This window comes from Rhamphochromis longiceps, linkage group LG1, assembly GCF_057381845.1.
Source record: "Rhamphochromis longiceps isolate RC_006_pf linkage group LG1, R_longiceps_female_GT1.1, whole genome shotgun sequence".
NCBI classification, from domain to species: domain Eukaryota; kingdom Metazoa; phylum Chordata; class Actinopteri; order Cichliformes; family Cichlidae; genus Rhamphochromis; species Rhamphochromis longiceps.
Window position 1 is genome coordinate 22,407,687 of NC_140557.1, and position 19,753 is coordinate 22,427,439.

The 19,753-nt window shown below is 39.4% G+C and overlaps 1 long non-coding RNA gene across 1 annotated transcript in view; it reads right to left on the bottom strand.

Moving 5' to 3' along the window:
• The window catches only part of LOC146678705 (uncharacterized), a 27,570-nt gene continuing 7,817 nt past the window's right edge, over positions 1-19,753 (bottom strand). Inside the window, exon 3 of the long non-coding RNA XR_014910715.1 lies at positions 1-129. This is a non-coding gene — a long non-coding RNA (uncharacterized LOC146678705). The remainder of the gene's footprint in view (positions 130-19,753) is intronic.

Genomic DNA, 19,753 nt, shown 5'->3' on the forward strand with positions numbered 1-19,753 from the left:
CTGTCTTGCAGTTCTGCCTAGCTCCGTGCCTGTCACGTCTGGAGTCGGTGAGTGGGTGTTGTGATGTTGATGAAGGGCTGACGTGGCAGGTGCTCTGCTGATGATCTGGGGTCAGGCGCTACATTGAACCTGAAAAGATTTTAAAGGAAAGGCAGACTTTTGACATTACACATCAGGCTTCCCTCACAGTGTGTGGATTTATACAGAGTTACCAGCAACACAGGACTCCATCACAGACAAACACACAATGGCACGCACAGTGACATCCCCACAAGAAAAGTACCAGAAGCACAACCGCACTGAGGGAGGGCCGAGTTGTATCATCCGGAGTTCCACAACAGGTCTCCATTTGTGTTTTACGTGCACGTAAACAAAGCGGGGTAATTTTTCCTTGCATGCTTGCAGCCTATTGAATTCATGCAATATTTTTTTCTGCCCATGTATATATTTGTTTGCATGTTAATATGTCAGCATCAGAATCACTGAAATTTTACACATACAAGAAATGTTTTTTATATAAATGTGCTTGTTGTCATCACAAAACTGTGTTATGTGACTTTGAAAAATTGCGTGCCAAGAAAAAAAAAAAAGGCACACTTGGAGTGATCTTGTGGAAAGATTTCTGACCACACAGCTCCCATTATTGCAACAGCACACATCATTTTAATGTTCTCACAGCAAGGTTTTGGTCGAAAACAACCTCACTGTACAAAAACCTTCATATTTATCATGTGACGCACAGGTACTTTTTTTCCTAATTGCAATTAATTACAACCAAATGACATTTAACGTGAAAAAGCTTTAGTGTTGTTAAACTTAAAATGCGGAATTTGAATCATTGTGGCAGTCTTGCTTACTAATTCCACAGAAATTTCAGACTACTGACATTTTAAATTCAAGACAGTACATCATTGATTCCAATACGAATTTAAGCAATACATTTATTGTTAGTTTACACATATTAAACATTAAAGAACTAAAGTGGTTCCTTACAGTTGAAAGTGTTTGAGACGAAAAAAATACACATTTTGATTCTTTTCTGCAGTTTCGTGATTGATAGCATATAAGTGTAATTATTTACTTATATGAAAATGTGCGGTTCAAAAAGAGATTGAAGATAAGGGGTGCAGGCTTATGAAGAGAGGGCGAGATAGCATGTGACTGACATCTGAGGAGAAACGTGTCATTATGTAGTTAGAGCTGAAGATCAAGTGTTATTGGAGGTGGTGTGACTATGCATTCATTGTGAGGAAGCCTTATGTTACATCAGGTACAAAAACACAGGCCACAGAAAATTGAGCTTGGCTACTTTCCCATTGTAAACCATTAAATAAATTTTCGTATTAAGCCCGGGCAATAAAGAAGAAGCAGAAGAAAAAACGTCTAACATGTCATTTTAAAACTGATGATTCAGCAGAACTTTTAAATGGCAGCCCCATCCACTACCTCTGAAGAAAACACTCACAATTATGTGCCAACACGTGTGAGCAGTAACCGTCTCAAATTTGGACTGTGTTAACTCTGGGGTTGAAAACAAAAACACAAAACAAAAACCATTGCATCTGAAATTTATAGTGAGCAAAGATTTCCAGTAAAAAAAGAAGAAGAAAAAATCAGATTTCACTGTGGTGATGGATGTTTGTTTGTGGACTGTGCCATTTTTTGCTAATTAGGCCTGCTAAACCCCCAAACAGGAAAACATGCTAAGTGTGTAAACAGACGAAATTGATGGACACAAAAATTCTTTCCACTAATATGATAGTGTGTAGTGACATCATTTGTTGTAAAACTATTTGTGCTGCTCACTTATCCCATAATACTGTGATGCGTGACGGAGAAACACCCAAACATCGGACTTGCTGATCTGTTAGCAAGTCTGTCTGTTAGGCTCGTTGCCTTGCGCTAACAAGACTAATAAGCACGTAGCGCTGCAGTAGCCTCCGTATGTGCTAACCGTATGTATCTTGGTCAAACATGACATCTGTTTGGCTTGTCTTGCTTTGACTTATGTCAAGCTGTGGCTAATCCCTCCTGTTGCTCTGTGTCTGCATGGGAAAGAGGAGACTGCAGTGACGCTTGGATTTTGTGCTAAGGCGCAGGCCTTTGATGTCCTATGCCTCAGTGTCTTTAAAAATCTTCTTTTTTTTGGTTGCTTATTCCGTGTTTAATTGCCAGATCAGCTAATCTGACAATTAACTGGCACTAGGCTGTATCTCTGCTAGTTCTCTTTCTTAACCCAGGCCCCAAAAAAGCACTCTTTTGTTTGAAAAATGTACTAAAACTTCCATCATGCCTATTGAGTTCATATCAATAAACATCTTTGGAGGTCAAGGGGTACGAGTCTGCGTCCCCGGGGATAGGAACAGAGCTGTGGTTCTGGTTTTAAACACACTGTAACTGCAAAAGGAGGAACAGAAAAGGGGCTCAGAGAATGCAGATGCTCTTGTCAGTAAAATATGGTCAAGCCATGCAGATAGCCAGCAGGGCTTGTTTCTCCATGTCAGTGAAGAGAGAAGAGGATGAACAGCGTAAATACACCACTTCCTCCTCCTTCTCCTCATGGTTTTTATTTTAAGCCGCATTCTCCTTCCCTTCTGTGCATACCCCCTCGGTAATTTTATACAAACAAAAAGAAATACATGGCGCGGAGCGAGGAACGAATGTGGCGAGAACCTGTTCGAAATGATAAGACACGGTTATCCACTCACAATGATAGAAGGCTTTATCTTTACATATTCGATTGCAAAGTCGGCCTGAATGCAAAAGAAGACGGTCTCATTCATAATTGCAACTGGCATAATTTTGCCACACTATACTATAGGGAAACTGTGCAGGACCAAACAATTACAGTGACCTTAAAGACACAATCAAGAGCATTCCCTTTCTTTGTTCCACAGACAACCCTAAGCACTTGTGTTTGCTGCTTTTTCAACAAAACAAACAAAGGCAAGCAGAGCTGGAACAGTGATTAAAGAAATCAACAAATCCTCAACAGGACATGAGCACATGGGCCTCTAGGCTGGATCATGTTCTTTGGAAATGGTGAGTCAATGACGGTACAGGACAAAGGGTGAATTTGAGGAGGGGATTTGGGGAGGGGGGGTTGGACGGGCACTGTGGGACCAGAGGTGCGAACTACAAGCCGACAGAGCAGCCTCTCTCAATTTAGTTTACCATATCCGTCATGGGAACGTCACTTCTATTTTCTTTTCATTACAAGACCAATCTCATCAAAATCCTTTCAAACAACAGTGGAATAACAGCTTATTTGTTCAATGTGGCCTCTGAGGAGTGATTTTGGTCAGTATGGAGGTCTGTAGGGTAGTCTTTGTTGCTGGGCTCGGCACTCGGTGAAGGTGGAGACTGTTTTTTGACTCACCGTGAAAATTTAATTTAATTTCCCCCTTTTTTCATATGGTATATTTCAACATAGAAATGAATGCAGAATGCTACAAACTTAGATATATGTATATTTTTGTGCATAATTGGCAATCACTGTAATTTGAAGTAGAAAATAGACAGCCAAGCTGCGGTAATGAGATCATGACCTTATTTTTGTGGGTAATGTTTGGAGAGCTTAGTGATGTGGTGCCAGAAAAAAAATGGGGGGAACTAAAATAAAACTCCTGAAAAACACAGTGGGACGGACATTTTTAAGCAGTTTTACCAGATGTTTCCCTGCCTGGGTTTATTTAGGTAGACAGGTGAGTGATGCATAATGCTATGGCCTGAGACTCCTGTGCACAGCTCAGCTCTTTCCCTCCCTAATTGTCCCTCCCATCCCTCCAGCAGACATACAGAGAGTTAAGATAAGATAAGATAAGATAAGATAAGATAAGATAAGATAAGATAAGATAAGATAAGATAAGATAGAACTTTATTAATCCCTCGGGTGGGTTCCTCTGGGAAATTCGACTTCCAAAAAGCACAGCAACGACCGAAGTTACAGTTACAGAATTGTTATATATATATTTTTTTTATTTATTAACCTTTATTTAACCAGGAAGATCCCATTGAGATTAAAAACCTCTTTTTCAAGGGAGACCTGGCCAAGATAGGCAGCAGCAGATGTCTCACAGTTACAGAAATTACTCAAACACAGGCAGCAACAACACACATGCAACAATAAGTGAAAGAATACAAATAAAATAAAAATAAAATTCAATAAAATTCAAATAAAATAAAAAGTCAGTTAAAATGACAACTGATATACACACACACACACACACACACACACACACACACACACACACACACACACACACACACACACACACACACACACACACACATATATAAATACAGAGACAAATATAAATAAAATATCCCATCCCTCCAGCAGACATACAGAGAGTTACACCTATGACTTCTCTAAAAATGGCTTTATCTGCATGGATGGATCTAGATTTGAAGCTGCTAATACAAATTATGACGGCAGGTTACAAGACAAGTAGTGCCAGCAGAGGAGTCTGTAAAGTTGTCACGAGTTCGAGTGGTATGATGACAGGGTTTAGCATTTTATCAAAACTGCTCCAAAGCTCCGGCAAAAATCCTCTGAAACTCTGTTGAACCTCCAGATATGTACGCATAAAAGTCCATGTAATCAAATGCCAATTCTCTCCAGGGAGTGTGGTCTGAAAAGGCAATAAATCAAAGCAGTGCTACAGGGAAATCAAATAAAAGGCAATGATACTGTTGGGGCAGTTTTTGCTCAAATGTATATCGTCCTTCTCTGCCAGGAGTCCTTGAGATAGTTTCCTGCCATAATAGCATGTGTGAAAAAGAAGAACATCAATGGCTTATTCTGAAAATGACTTACGTTAACACTGGAGCTGGAAAATGTCTGTTTTGAAAAATAAATTCGGGACTTATCTTGTGAGTGAATCAAAGGGAATGTTTTGAACATTATGTTGCCAATTACTGTCTGCGGACTGCGGTACTATTCAGCTATTCAGTATACTTTTTTGAAATAACCAGACACACTGTACAACCCCCCCTCCCCTACCCTTCTTTTTTGTCTGGGCATAGCTTTTAATGTAACTGCAATCAACCACAACAAGATTTTTGAGGCCCAGCATTCATCCCTTAGAAATCCCACCAAACGTGAGTAGTATTGGAATTCCGGAGCACCATGCCAACCGTGAAGCCTCCCTGCCTCTCACAAGCACTGCGTGGAAGGGCAATTTTCCTCCGGCTGAACTTCCCAAAGCTGCCTCACCTGGAACCAATCTGTAACACAATCGAAGGGTCCTGACTTGAAAGCCCATTCCTTCCCTTTGATAGTCTCTTCTTGGTAGCCTGCACGGTGCTGGAAATAGGCCCTTTGCAATCTGCAGATGCAAAAGAGCCGAGGATTGAGATGAGTATCCACCCATCAAAGTGTATTATGCAAATAATTGAGAAACAAAGCTCAGATCCTCTCTGAATTCCTTGCCTTTGTGCTGGGATGATACAAACATTCAGTTGCTTTTTTTAAGCGTTATTGTCATCTGCTACTTTCCTTTGGATAGTGTTATGCTGTGCATTGCTTTTCCATTTTGCTTAATAACTTCTGAAACCACAAGGCCACTCAGCTAGAGCATCCCTGCTAGTGCCAATGCACAACTTCAGAATTTTAAAGAAAGATCTGTTCCCGTGCGCCACCTCTCCATCAGTTTTCTTGGAAGTTTAGGAGTTTTGGGGTAAGAGAGGTGTGAGCAACAAGCTCCTTCAGTGTGACTAAACAACTTTCTTTTGATGGCAGCTCTGAAATGTACCACATCAGCACTGTCGCAGCTCTTCCAGCAGGAAAAAGGGGCAATTAAAGTTTAATAGCTGTCCATTTGGGACTGCTGGGAAATTAATCTTGAGTCAACATGCCAAACCTTATTTCCTTCCTTCACTTCTCCCTGTGTAGGCAAACTTTCCCTCAAGCAAAACTCAATCGCAGACTTTTTTCTCTCTGATGTAGTAGAACGTGGCTGTTTTGGAGCAAGTCTTTCCTGCAGAGGAAATAAAGGGTTAAATAACCACAAGAAAATATAAAAGCATCACTACATGCAATAACATGGAGCAGGATGATGCAGCCAAATACATTTCTTTCTCCATCCAAAGGAAGAAAAAGTTATTTTTGTGCTCAGTTCTTTGAATAGCCCATTTACTTGTTCATACATGTGATTTCAATTCCTTGATTAGCTGCAATTGAATCAGTGGCAGAAGAATGGAGCTTATGGATGTAAAGCATGAAATGAAAAGGACATTTGTTCTGGAAACCCTCCATCTACATAGTCACAGTCTCTAAGTTTGGCAATCAGTAAGTCACAAGCATGTGTCCACTGCTCTAACCAGTGTGAAGTCCAGCCAAGCCGTACGCTCCTCTGTTCATTCCATAATCAACTTATCCTGTCTGTCTTTTATGTTCCTCATTTTCACATGCAAACCTTTTTTAGAGGTTTGGACCTTCAGCTGAACTTGGAATCAACATGGATTTTGTAACTATAAACAGCGACCTCTCTGTCTGTTTGTTAGCTCGCTGTGTGGAGAAAGATAGAAAAAACAAATGCAATTTATAATTTCTGGAAGATGTGATGATTCAATATTGTTGACTCTTGACTGTCAGGTGAGAACAGCCAAGACAGAGACATATACAAGCCTATATATACAGGAAACATAAACAACAGACCTTCCATCGTAAATATGATCCAAAGATAGTTAAGCTGTCACAAATATTTTTGGCCCATAATAACTGCAAGCCAATATCTTGGCCAATGTTTAATCTAAACTGTTTTTTAGGTATCATTGATCCCTGAACCTGCTAGCAACAAAGTCCCTAATTCGTCCATTTTCTTACATGTATGCAATTCAGGGTCACAGGGGGAAGAGGCTGGGGCCTATCCCAGCTGTCGTTTGACAAGAGGTAGAGTAGATCATAGACAGCTCATCAGTCTGTTGCAGGGCTAATACAGAGAGACAGACAACCATTCACACTCACACCATTGGCCAATTTAGAATCATCAGTTAACCTAACATCATGCATGTGAGTGGACTGTGGGATGAAGCCAGAGGACTCAGAGAGAAACCATACAGACATGGGGAGAACATGCAAGCTCTGCTCAGAAAGGTCCAAGAGTGGATTCAAACCCATGACCTTCTTGCTGCAAGACATGTGTGCTAATCACCGCACCACCTAATTTAAAAGTGGATCTTTGTGAAGTTATCCCATGAGCTGTTCTAAAAGAGATAACTTGAATGATTTATAGGTCAGTATTAAGTGGTTTAACGTCCAACCACCAATTTTTTTGCTGAAAATGGTCAGATACTGAAAATGAGTGGAAAGTCTGGAAAAGTATTGCTCAAGACCACTTTAAAACTTATAAGACATTTTGTATCCTTGGAAGCAAAATATAAGAGTTTTGCACAATGTTGCATCTTGTTTGTTTGTTTGTTTTTCCTCACCTTTGAGTTCAGTTGGGCTGTTCGTGCTTATTTTCAGTATGTCATAGAAATGTCTGCCAGACATGGCTATATGAACTGTATGCCTTTCTTATAGGCTGCAGTTGTGTGCATGCCGGTTTTAGTTCTGTAAATCAATTAGACAAAACATATACAATAAAAAACCCCAGAAAAAAAAAAAAAAACATATTGCAAAATTTGAAAAGTATTGAAATGTAGACAGAAAGTTTCTATTGCGTGGTTAGAAAGTAAGACAATGGACCTCACTGTTCATCTGAATAGAAGATCCAAGGTTCTTTTCTGCTCTCTTCTTGTAAGATCAGACTCCTTTGTGTTTGACTTGCTCGACCCCAGCCTCAGTAAACAACACATGCAGCTTTAATTGGAATCACTTGGTCACCCTGAAGCAGGATGAACAGGGCTTTGTTGCCAGCATGGCGGCTCCCAGAACCTGAAATATCTCCAAAGAGGTGGCTGGACTACAGAAACCATATGAATTTCCAGCAAATGCAAAAGTCATGACCTATTGTAGTTATAGCGCTTTTACAAGCATTCCTAGTATGTCGTGGTATTGGTAATACTATAATAATGCATATTAAATGGCCAGAAATATAGTTGGTGCTGTTGTTGAAAAAGACAAAGATAAAAATTGTGAAACTGTTTTATTTTCACTGATATTCAGTTTATTCAGTTTGTTATTATCATTCACTTTATTCAACTGCCCTCATATGGTCTCCATATATAGATCACCCGCTGGTCTGCAAAGATTAATAATGTCTTTATATCGAAATGATAAGATGCATGTGGTGTAAGATACAATTGCACAAATATCAGTGATACCAGATCACAATAAAAATTTGGCACATCTGCAGCTCTGGCTCTGACTCAGGGTAAATATAGCCACGGATCTAAATTGTATGGGCCAAATATCAGATGCTTCACAACATCTGGGCCCCATAGCATTTCCCAGTGCCATAACTGATCATTAAGTGCCAGAATTAGCACATTTGTGCTAAATGTTTTATAAGTAAGGTTATGATTATTTTCTTTAAAAGTGAGCTGTTGATTTATCTTTGCAGTTAGTGGCTGCATTGCTTTATATTTGATGTTCTGTCCCACTAATGCATGTCCAAGAGACCGACACATAGTGAACTCAAACATACAAAATAATTATTACATGTAACGTAAAACATGAGAGATCAATTTTTTTATTGTTATTGTAGTGCACTAGTTATGATCTGTTCTTGTGAACGCTTTTTTAGACGATAGAAATAGCAACCATTCATCTTGTGTTTGTTTCATCGAACTTAAGTGAATAAATGAGTAGCTAAAGAAAGGAGCATCTGCTTTTGCGAGAATGTCATCTCAAATTCAATAAAGAACATGACTCTGATTAAGATGCTGCTTGAAAGGACTTCTTTCCTTGCAGCGTCCAGGACATTCCAGGATATTAGACCAGTGAGTGAGCTCTCTGTTTTCTCTGGCTGCTGACCCTTGATAAAAAGATCACTTGGGTTTCAGTGCTGGTCATCAGTGCTGTTTCATTCTTGACATCTCAGTAGCTCAACAATGGATAATGACCCATCATTATCACAGGCTCAATTGTTTTCTGACATACAAAACCAATAAACAAAGCACTGTGGTGCAATGTAAAGTCTCTTAGCTTTTAGGCTGTAATCAAAGTGTCTCAACAATCATTTTTATGACACAACATAATCTCCATAACCGCTTTCAGATATGTCGTCCCATTCGCCACGGTGCTCCTTAGAGGGATTCCCGGTGGCATTTAGTGGCTTTGAAGAATCCTCAAATGCACGGGCATCTGTTTTGTAGCCACCCAACAGTCACTGCAATTTTTGACATGAGGAAACAGAAAATACCAAACTTTGATCCCATAGACTGTATTTAAATGCTGGATGTGGCTTCCAGGTCTCTGAAAACTGCTTGTTTTCTTGCTAATGGACAGAAGAGTGCAAATCTTCTGCTTACAAGAGAAGTCCAGTTGCAAAGACATTTATGTAACCTCTAGAAACACTTCCCTGATGAGATTATACTCTCAATCACTAGTTTTAAGTCTTACAGAATAAAATAGGATGTTTATTTAGTAAATTATGGTCTTCATTAGAGTCAGAAATAAAGCTAGAACAGATCCACATGTTTTTTTAAAAAAAGATGGTAATCGCCAAAACACCCAAGGCTTTAACCAATGGATGATGTCACAGTTGTTACAGCCATCTTTTAGATACAGTCTTCTATCCAAGCACTTGGATAGAAGCAGAATGTTTTTTAAAGTTCTTGTGATGTATATTAAATCATGTTTTTCTATAATTAGATAAGTATGTTTACACTGACAAGTATGGCTGCAACAAGCACACTGTAAATATCCAGATGGTGCACTTATAAAAGTCCAAATGTGGAGTCCAGAATGCTCCTCACTTCCATACTTGGTCACCAGTCTGGCCTTATAATATCAGTAAAAAATACTGTAATTGCTATTGTCAGTCAGTGCACAACTTTCCATGTTCAATTTAAAACAGCATTCACATACTACCTAAGTGCTTGGTATATACTGTACACTAAATGAATGTGTAATAACAGAAGTATCCAAATTAGGATAACTGTAACTTCTAATGGAAGAATAACAAAATAAATTTGGCCTGTGAGTAAACAGGAAAACTGTTGGTACCCCTGCTGTCTGCTAACTGCAAACAAGGACTTTTTAAAATTAATGTAGGAACTACCTAAGGTATTTAATGTGGTCTTATGTCTCTGGGTCCAAGGTGAAAAGAAATGACAAAAAGAATCAGAGACACTGTGTTAAAAGACCTTGATAAACTCTGCAGCACAGTACAAATGTTTATACAGGAACCTCTTTAAACTGCAGGTGTTTTGCAAAGAGCTGTAAATTTGGACACCAAGACATTCTTATGTTCATGTACAAATCTTAACCATGTGTTGACCTGACTGACTTGACACTGAATTTTCCCCAAGTTTCACACAATTAACTCTAGGAAAGGCTACACTCTTAACAAGTGCACTCATGCCAAAAAGAAAGTACATTATTAATTTAACAAAACTGTTAAATGCAAAAGCAGTGCGTGAAAAACAAAGTACACCCTTACTGCATCCAGAGGAATGAAGTACCTGAGAAATCCTTATCTTTATGAAAGGAACAATGCAGCATAGCACAGCATGATTTAGGATTTTCTACTGCCACAGGACCTTGGAGTCATTGAGTCGACCATAAAGTCCTCTGTGTACCAAAGTATTTTAGAATCAAATGTGAGGTGTGACAGCTAAAGTTTGGCCCACGTTCAGTCATGCATCAGCACAATAATCCCACGAACAGCAGCATATTTACAACAGAATGGTTCAAAAGAAAAGAACTGAGGTGTTGCAATGGCCCAGTCAAAGTCCAGACCTCAGCCTGAATCAAATTCTATGGCAGGACCTTAAGAAAGCGGCACATAAATCAATGCCTGCAAACCTCAATGAACTGGAGTAAAAGCGTAAAAAAGAGCAGGTGAAAATTCCTCCAAAAATGATAGACTGATAAAAACAAACAGTAAACACTTACTGCTAAGGATGGTTCTACAAGCTACTGAATCAGTTTTTCATCATACTGCTTCTGAGGTTTTGTTTTTTGTTAAAAGAATAAATAAATAATGATGCAATATGTTGATGAAATCAAAGAATATCCAGTGAGACTATTTCTGAACATCTGAGCAGCAGCCCTGGCCTTTGACCTGTTCACTGAGCCGCCCACATGCTGCTGTGGCACTAGTCTCTGGAGTCATGATGATGTCCGGCGGCCTGAGTTCGCAGGTCACGGTGATGACAGCAAGCACCTTGCTGCGAGACTTCTATCTGCCCACCAAAATAAATAGAGTTTCTGCTCCAGCCCTCCCACAACACACACCCTGTCCAGCTCTCACGGAGTCTCTGAGATTAAACACTAAGGATGGACAGGATCCTGCCTGCTCTAACAAAAACACTGTCAGGGCAAAAGGTTGAGCTCAGAGATCACAGAAAACTTTTATCCCTGACATTGTTTCAGAGAATGTGGCTTTACACTGATGGAGGGAGAGTCCTTGCTGTTTTCCTTTGCTAGACTCCTATTTTAAGGGACCTGTTTCTCTTTCTCTTTTCTGTTTGCAGATCAGACTGTGTGCCTAAATGAAAAAGCTGAGCATGCACGTAAAGTCAGTGGTGTACATGACACTGCTGAGTTTAAATGCATCCAAATCTGATGTTCCTCTTTTGAAAAATCTTTACAACAAAATTAAAAAAAATAATTTCATTTTTCTCCAAATAAATCTATCCAGATTCAGAAGCATTTGTGTCAGTAAGCCCTGTGTGAAATAAATAACACAGTCCCACATTAACCCCACATTAACCATATGCTCATGTTGCACTTTTATAGCAAAAGACAATGAATCTTCAATCCATCCATCCATCCATCCATCCATTCTCTTCTGCTTGTCCAATTCAGGGTCGCAGGGGTGCTGGTGCCTATCCCAGCTACCATAGAGTGAGAGGCAGGGTACAGCCTGGACAGGTTGCCAGTGTATCACAGGGCTAACACAGAGAGAGACAGACAACTATTCACGCTCACATTTACAACAATGAATAATTTAGAATCAATAGTTAACCAAACCCCACTATCTGTGTGTCTTTGGACTGTGGGAGGAAGCTGGAGTACATGGAGAGAACCGATGCAGACAGGGCAACAGGAGCATATGGTTAATGTTGGTTTAATAGAGTGAAGGTCAGCACAATTTTATTAACTTAAAAAAAAAATACAAATAAACTAAAGGGCATCTGAGCAGAGAGCAAAACAACAACAAAAAAATCTCCCCTGCATTCACTAAAACGAGGGTGTAAAGCTTTTAACTTTACTTTTAACTTAACTGGACCCACAATCAGTCGGTGTGCAGATAAACATTGGACGACTAGATTGTTTAGCAAAATACATTTGCTTTGCTTTTATGGACCAGCAGTCTTACATAGGATCTTGTGCCTCATATAAAGTGATGTTAATGGATGGATGGGATTCCACAAAATTATGACCCTGCCAGACCCATCAAGGCCCCACTCTGCATCCCACAGGACTCAAAGAATCTTATTTCAGTGCGGTGATGACAGACACTGCTGTCTACACAATACTTGTTTTTAATGTTACAGGTTAATTGGTGACTCTAAACTGGCTGTAGGTGTGAATGTGAGCGTGAACGCCTGTCGACTCTCTGTGTTAGTGTTGTCATTGGACCTTGCATATGTCAGCTGGGATGTGCTGCAGTGCCCGATAGAAATGAGCTGTATAAGCAGTTGATGATGGATGTAACGCATCGATGGCGTGGCTGAGGATATATTTAAAATAAATCTCAAAACTGTATTTGCTAAAACCAATCAGCAGCATAAGAAAATACTCCATGAAGTTTAGCTGTGCTCGTAATAATAAATTGTGTCAGATGGACTGTACTCTAAATAGTCTATTTGAACAGCTTTTGTTTGTTGCTATTCAAAGGGGAGATCACCCCTACTAATATATGACTGCATTACTTATAAGAATGCCATATGTTACATGAAAACTGTGAAACTGTCTATTTTGGTGATAGGTAGGTTTGTAGCCCTCCAGCTGTTGCCAGGACTTTTAAATTCCCCTGTGCTGATAAATATATAAATAACTACAAATTTAAATTAGAGATCAGTGTTTGTGGCACAACAATAAAATGTCGCACAAACATGAAAATCTGTAGTGCTTGTTTCATATGACCAGGCTTTCATAAACCAATAAGGGTTGCTGATCAAATAAGCTTCGTGCTATTGAAGCAAATCAGTTGGAAAACCTCAAAGGACCGCGCCAGATACATTATGGTTTTATATCAGCTTTCATTTTTCAGTTTTATGGTGGAGTCCTGAAATCTTAGTAATAAGACTGAGGTTAGTTTGGGGCAGAAGAGCTCCAGTTAATGACCCATCTGTCTGTGTGCTAAGTCCAAATTAAAGACATTTGGTTTCACTGACTGTCAGTAAAAACTCAATCTTTTCCAAATAACTTAAAGAACGAACTGACATTTAACGCTTTTTTGGCAGAAACTGTAACTTTATGGTTTTTAAGACTTTCAAGATAATATACTGCAAATAAATCTGGGTTTAACACAGCTGACAGCTCAGGGAACATCCAACTTTTCTTGTTTGTCTATAAATGTTTATTTTTATATTGAGTTTAAATTTGGAAAAATACAAAAAGACAATGCATTGTTGCAGTTGCACACTGAAAAAGGACCCAGTGGAACTAATACACTGACAGTGCTGACCCACACAGCATGTAGACATTTACCAAGACAGGAGGATGGGGAGGGAGACAACAAATTACTGGACATTTGTGTAATTTATTCAGAATAGTGTTCCCTCTAAATTGCAGCCTGCAACCTATTTGCACAGCATTATCTCTCAGAAGTGGTTGGATTGGGTGAGGTGCCAGTTCCTGAAGTCTCTTCATACTGTTACACATTATTATCACATGTATCCACTGCCTGTTTCCAACTTGCTGTATAGCTAAAACAAAAAAGAAGCATCACTTCAGTTTTTCTGTGAGCACTGTTGCTCATTTCAGTCGAGGAAGTAGGAAGTGGTTACAGCATCGTATATACCATCAGTCAATGACAAACTTTACCAGAGCTAATAATGATAACACTCAGTGTCATAATGTCTTCACGTTATTCCTCAAGTGACATAAAAATCATTCATGTAAATTTAACTTCATCATAGGTCATCCTCGCCACAATAATACTGAGTCAGCTCAGCAGTCATCATCTCCAAGCATCTTTATCCTCTGAGGACCTCTATATGGACATATTTGTGGCCGTGGTTTCCACAGATTATAAAGCCAAGCCATTACAGCAGCTCAGGGGAATTAAATTATAGGTAGGGGCACCCACTTGGCAAGAGAGGTTACCAAATATGTCAAGCCTCAGCCATTTAAATACCTGTGGGTGACTCCTAAATAGCCATGAATTTAATTAGGGCCACAGCTTTTTTTCTGTCTCATGGATTCCTAATAACTGTACAATGATTCAGAAACACTTTCACTCTATCTCAGGTCTGAAGTGTAAAGCCAAAGCCAAAGCACAGAAAAGCTACATTCCTTCTATTGTCCAGCAGGGGGCAATGCTTCCGGTTTAAGAACAAATAAAAAATCAATCAGAGTAAATTCAGCTCACTATCTCTATAGCAATCTGGGGTGGCTGTAGCTCAGCTCAGAAAGGCGAGCAGGTCAAAAGCACTTTGAATGCTCAAATTGAGCAAAGGTGAGCTATATAAGAAGTAGTCCATTTACCTCAGTAAACACTTTGTTGGTGAGTTTATGGTCTCAGTCACTAGTTTCTCACTCACTGAATACAACACTCAGTTCAGTTTTATATATATGTAGTGCCAAATCACAACAACAGTCACCTCAAAGCCCTTTATAATGTGAGGTAAAGACCATACATGTCATGATCCATGTGAGTTTTTCTGTTCTGGCTGTTTCTCCTGGTTACACACCTACACCTCGCCACCAGTTGTCCATCTGCGGCGATCAGCAGGATGGTACTAAAGACCAGCATTGCCATCTGCCGTATTAGGAAAAAAACCACCTACAACATGATCCCTTATGAGCAAGTACCAGGCAACAGTGGGAAGGAAAAGCTCCATTTTAACAGGAAGAAACCTTGAGAAGGACCAAGCTCAGACAGGGGCAAACACCCACACAGCTGGATGAACATGATGTTCATTTTGTAAAGTCTAGTCTTAATAATACTTGAACAAGTATAAGTATGCTTTAGGTTGGGCCTACCTTATTGTATGTTGTAACCAAATGATGATGCAGTGTCTCTTCTGTTTCTTACTCAGATCCATCTTTGGTCCTGGTCTGGTTTTAAAACACATTGACCAAAATACTCAACTACAAGTCAGGGGTTCACAAACCTCTGGAAGAGGCCTGAGTTGTTTCCATCTAGTCCATCTTTTTGATGCAGTCTATGTTCAAGAAGCGAAGCCATCACCATAGATTATTGTAAAATGCAAAACTGTACAGCAAATAAAATTAAACACATTCACAGCATAGTGATGAAAATTATTTTAGTCTAATTTCATCCAATATGACAGCTCCCCTGTTTACATTTTATTCGAGTCGTGAGATGGGATCACTTGACTATATCTGTGATGTTTTGACATTTTTAACGTAATTTCCTGGGGGTGGGGAGTATGGCTTGTTCTGCAGCTAATCATACTAACCTTTAGGCTAGAACACAGTATAGCCGTGATTTCCCTGAAAGAACCACGAAACGTGGTTTTGACTGTCCAGGTAGTGTGCATGCCTGGGTTCTCCTGCATTTGAAGCCAAAAAGACCCTTCAGCAGCGACCTGTTTATCTGTTAGCACAAAACAGCAGGTATGTTTCTTTGAAGCGCTCATACTGACTCATGTGGATCTGGGTGCTCATTGCTAACCATGCTAACTAGCATTAGCTATATAAATATCAGCGCTAGCCAGGGTTGCCCACTGTCCCGTTTTAGCTGGAACATCCCGTATAATGAGCAAAATTGGTTCACTATTGTTTTAGATGAGGTACTGATTAAACTGAATACCAGTTTTTGCATTTTTATTATACTAAAAATGCAAGTTTTTGCATTTTTATTATACTAAAAATGCAAAAGCTTGCTGTGCACTGTGCTTCTGGCACGCCGGTGTCCCTTATTTGATAGTTAAAAAGTTGGCAACCCTAGTGCTAGCTGGTATTTTAAAAGCCACTTTCAGCTTCAGAAAAATAAGATGGCAAAGGTTTAATGACGACCCCAAGGCTTTGAAACACAAGGCCACAAAACAAGGGATGTACAGTCTGTGTACCTCAGCATTATACCTGTATACTGTACCTGTTATTGTTACTGTAAAGGCTGCTCAGTTTATTGGGTTAAACTCTTCTCCTCCTATCCAAATATCAGTGTACTTGAAGAAGACTAAGGGAAAACTGTAAGAATCTCCTCAATACAGTGTCAATGTAATATTTTGATTTTAGTTCTTTATACATTTTTATTCAAACCTCAAGTTATCCCTTCTTTAAAGAAAATAAGCAAATTTTAATAAGATGCACATTATATCATGCTCATTTCCTCATGTCAGTCCCATCTCAGTCCATGTGAATATGAAACAGCATAAAAAAGTCAAGTCTGAACCTGATCCATCACTTCTCTGCAGATAGTGTTATTTTCTTTGTTTGTTTGTTTTCATAAATGTATGAAGGTCAGTAATATAATGTTCCTACTACCAACTACTCACATACAGGCACAAATGAAAACAGCAACAGCTTTGGACAGTGCAGTGGACCGTAAACCATTTGTGCCAGTGTCTCAGAATTACACAGGTGGATCAATAATCCCTCACAGAGGCTATTTCATTGCAAGAATGTCCTCATTTTAATTAAACCGCTCTCTCCAGAAATACACAAGCGCACACGTCTCTGTTGCAAGCTTTGCATGCTAGCTGGGTGTGCCCTGAATATAATGAAGCAGGATTATTCTCTCAACCGATCATATCAGTAAAGGAGGAATCCCAAGATCAACACCAGATTCTGGAGGTAGTCACATATGGGACACATATTTCCAGATCCTAACACGCTTTCATCTGTGGATTTTGAGCATGTTGTGGGTTCGGATGGACCAGACACAATCTTTAGGTTTCCTACAAGAGCTGCAGCGCCCAAAAGTCAAGGTGTTTTTAAAGAAGGCAGATGGAAAATGATCTCTCTGGATTGAATCCATATTCTAGTTCTTGTACACGGTGTACAAACATGCTAAAACATTGAAGACTGAGGAGAAGAGACTGCCTATAAGAGGTACATAACATAAATCAGTGATTTATGCTCACATTCACATTACATGAATATTTAGTGAACCATGAAAGCACATTTGGAAATAAAATTTTATACTTATGAGAAAAACAACAGACACAGCCCACAGTGACTTTACCTGTTATCTTTAAACCTGACATAAGGTGCCAGATGTTTAACCCTCCACCACAAGAAGTCCAGCAGATGTTTCACCGGCACTGTGTGCACTGGAGGTCAGTGCAGTATACCCTAAGATTATACACTAACCTGACCTCTTAGTAAGACAGATGCTCTTTCTATCTTTACCGCCTTCTGGGCTTTTTAAAATTCAATTCAAGATTAATGCCACTGCTTTTTCTTTTCATTCTTTCTTCATTTAATTTCATTGGAACATCTGCTGATGCAGATCAGTGCCTCGCTCATGTGAAATCAATTTGAAGCAGCGCGTTTCAAGCAAGCAGATCAGCAGACCCAGAAGGACACTGAAACTGTCCAGAGATGCGCGAACCTGCCGGTTTGTTCTCGCCACCTTCGACTGCACAGAGGATACAGAGAAGGAAGAGATGCCGGTTCACATAATCAACCAGACCGTCACACGAACAAAACCAGTAGCACTGACAAAATGTTCTGTGACTTGCACAGAAAGATGATATGCTGGCAAAGAAAAATCTGTTTGATTTTAAAGTGTGTGATTTTAAAATCAAACAGAGTCATGACCACCTTTACCATTACTTATAGAAAGGACGTCATTTTCAAAAACAGAGTTAAAAAGTGATTCACAAGATAGAAAATCAACCAGCAATAAAACATCTGACAAAAGCTGTGGTTGATAAAGGGGAGATGAAAGTGAGCGAGAAAGTAAATTAACAATGTAAAAACAGGTAAATTAAGCTCAAATATAAAGTGTTTTAAACACACTTTGTAAGATGTTGCATCACTGAGAAGAAATAATAAAAAAAATCATTGAAGCCAACATAAAATAACTCAAAGGGAAAAAAATGTGTCTTAGAGCATAGAACATAAGGAGCTCGCCAATCTGATCTCCTTGGGGCGGTTGTTCCAGAGAGCAGGGCCCTGACAGAAAAAGCCCGGTCACCCTTGGTCCTCAGATCAGATTATGGGGTGACCAGCAGAGCCTTGCCTGAGCACATTCAGTGGGTCAGCTGCAGCATTTCATATGTGAGATACACTCAGCGTATTTATTGGGATTTAAAGAAATGCACTGCTGCGTGTGATCTGCATAAGAGTGAAAACTAATATCTATTTATTTTTACATGCAACCAAAACTTGAATGTTCAATAACCTAATTCTAAATATATTTTTGATATTATTTGAGCACTGTATGCTGGAAAAGTCTGCTAATATGCTCACAGCGGTTCTGACTTATTCTGCAGACCTCTAAAAATACAATCTACACTTGTGAGGTTGTATTGAACAAGGCCTTCGTATTTACATGAAGGTAAAAATAAAGAGCTATTTAATCCCACTAAACTATCTATATACACCACTGATGAAGTGACCAAAGGAAGTATCAGGTGTCATGCTTTAGTTTGGCGTTACCACAAGAAAAGTACTTGAAGCGTATAGATGTCGCTGTTCTGTTTGTTCTCTGAAGCCTGCCATTAAATAAAATAGGTCCTTTTTAATTCCTGCAATCCATGCCACTGGCTCTACTGGCTCTTCCAGAACTTCGTCCTCCAAAGCACTTTTCATATGGTTTTGATAAAATACAATTAATTTAAAGCATAGAGGAACAAACAAACAAGAACAAAGAATACAGATCAAAGCATAACAAAATGAAAGAAGTGTCAGTGTATATAATTAAAATATATACAGAAATATACTACAGAAGTATTGTGATGTATGTGACACAAATAATCTCTTACTCAGGCAGATTGATTACAGATGAACAGTTGAGTAGAGCTTAAGTAATTTTTACACAAAGACTAATTGCAGTTATTTAGCCTCTGGCTCTCGTCATCGTGCCAGGTATGGGCTTCTGATTTGTCCACCGCCACCGAAAATGTTATTTCGAGCACCTTTTTAAATTGTCACAGGCAACATGCTCAAAATGGTGCAGGCCGAGCTGCTATGACTTCAGAAATCCTCAGCATATTTCTGCTGTGCACACACACGCACACACACACACACATACACAGAGAGAGAGAGAGAGTTATGATCCTCAGATTGTTGGGAACACGGAATTTGTCTTTTATGTGAATTAAATAAGATCTTCTTGTGGGCCTCTCTCCTTCCTGTTCCGCTTTCCATTTTATGTTCATTTCCATTCCCGGACAAAGCCGTCTCTCCACGGTGTATTAATGCCCATCAAAGGCCTCAATCAAGTTGCTTTGCCACAGGCTAAAGTCAAACTGGAGAGGCTAAAGTTTAAAGCTGTTAGTGCAGTGAGGATGTGGGCTCATGTCTCTTCCTTGTCCTGGAGTTTATTTT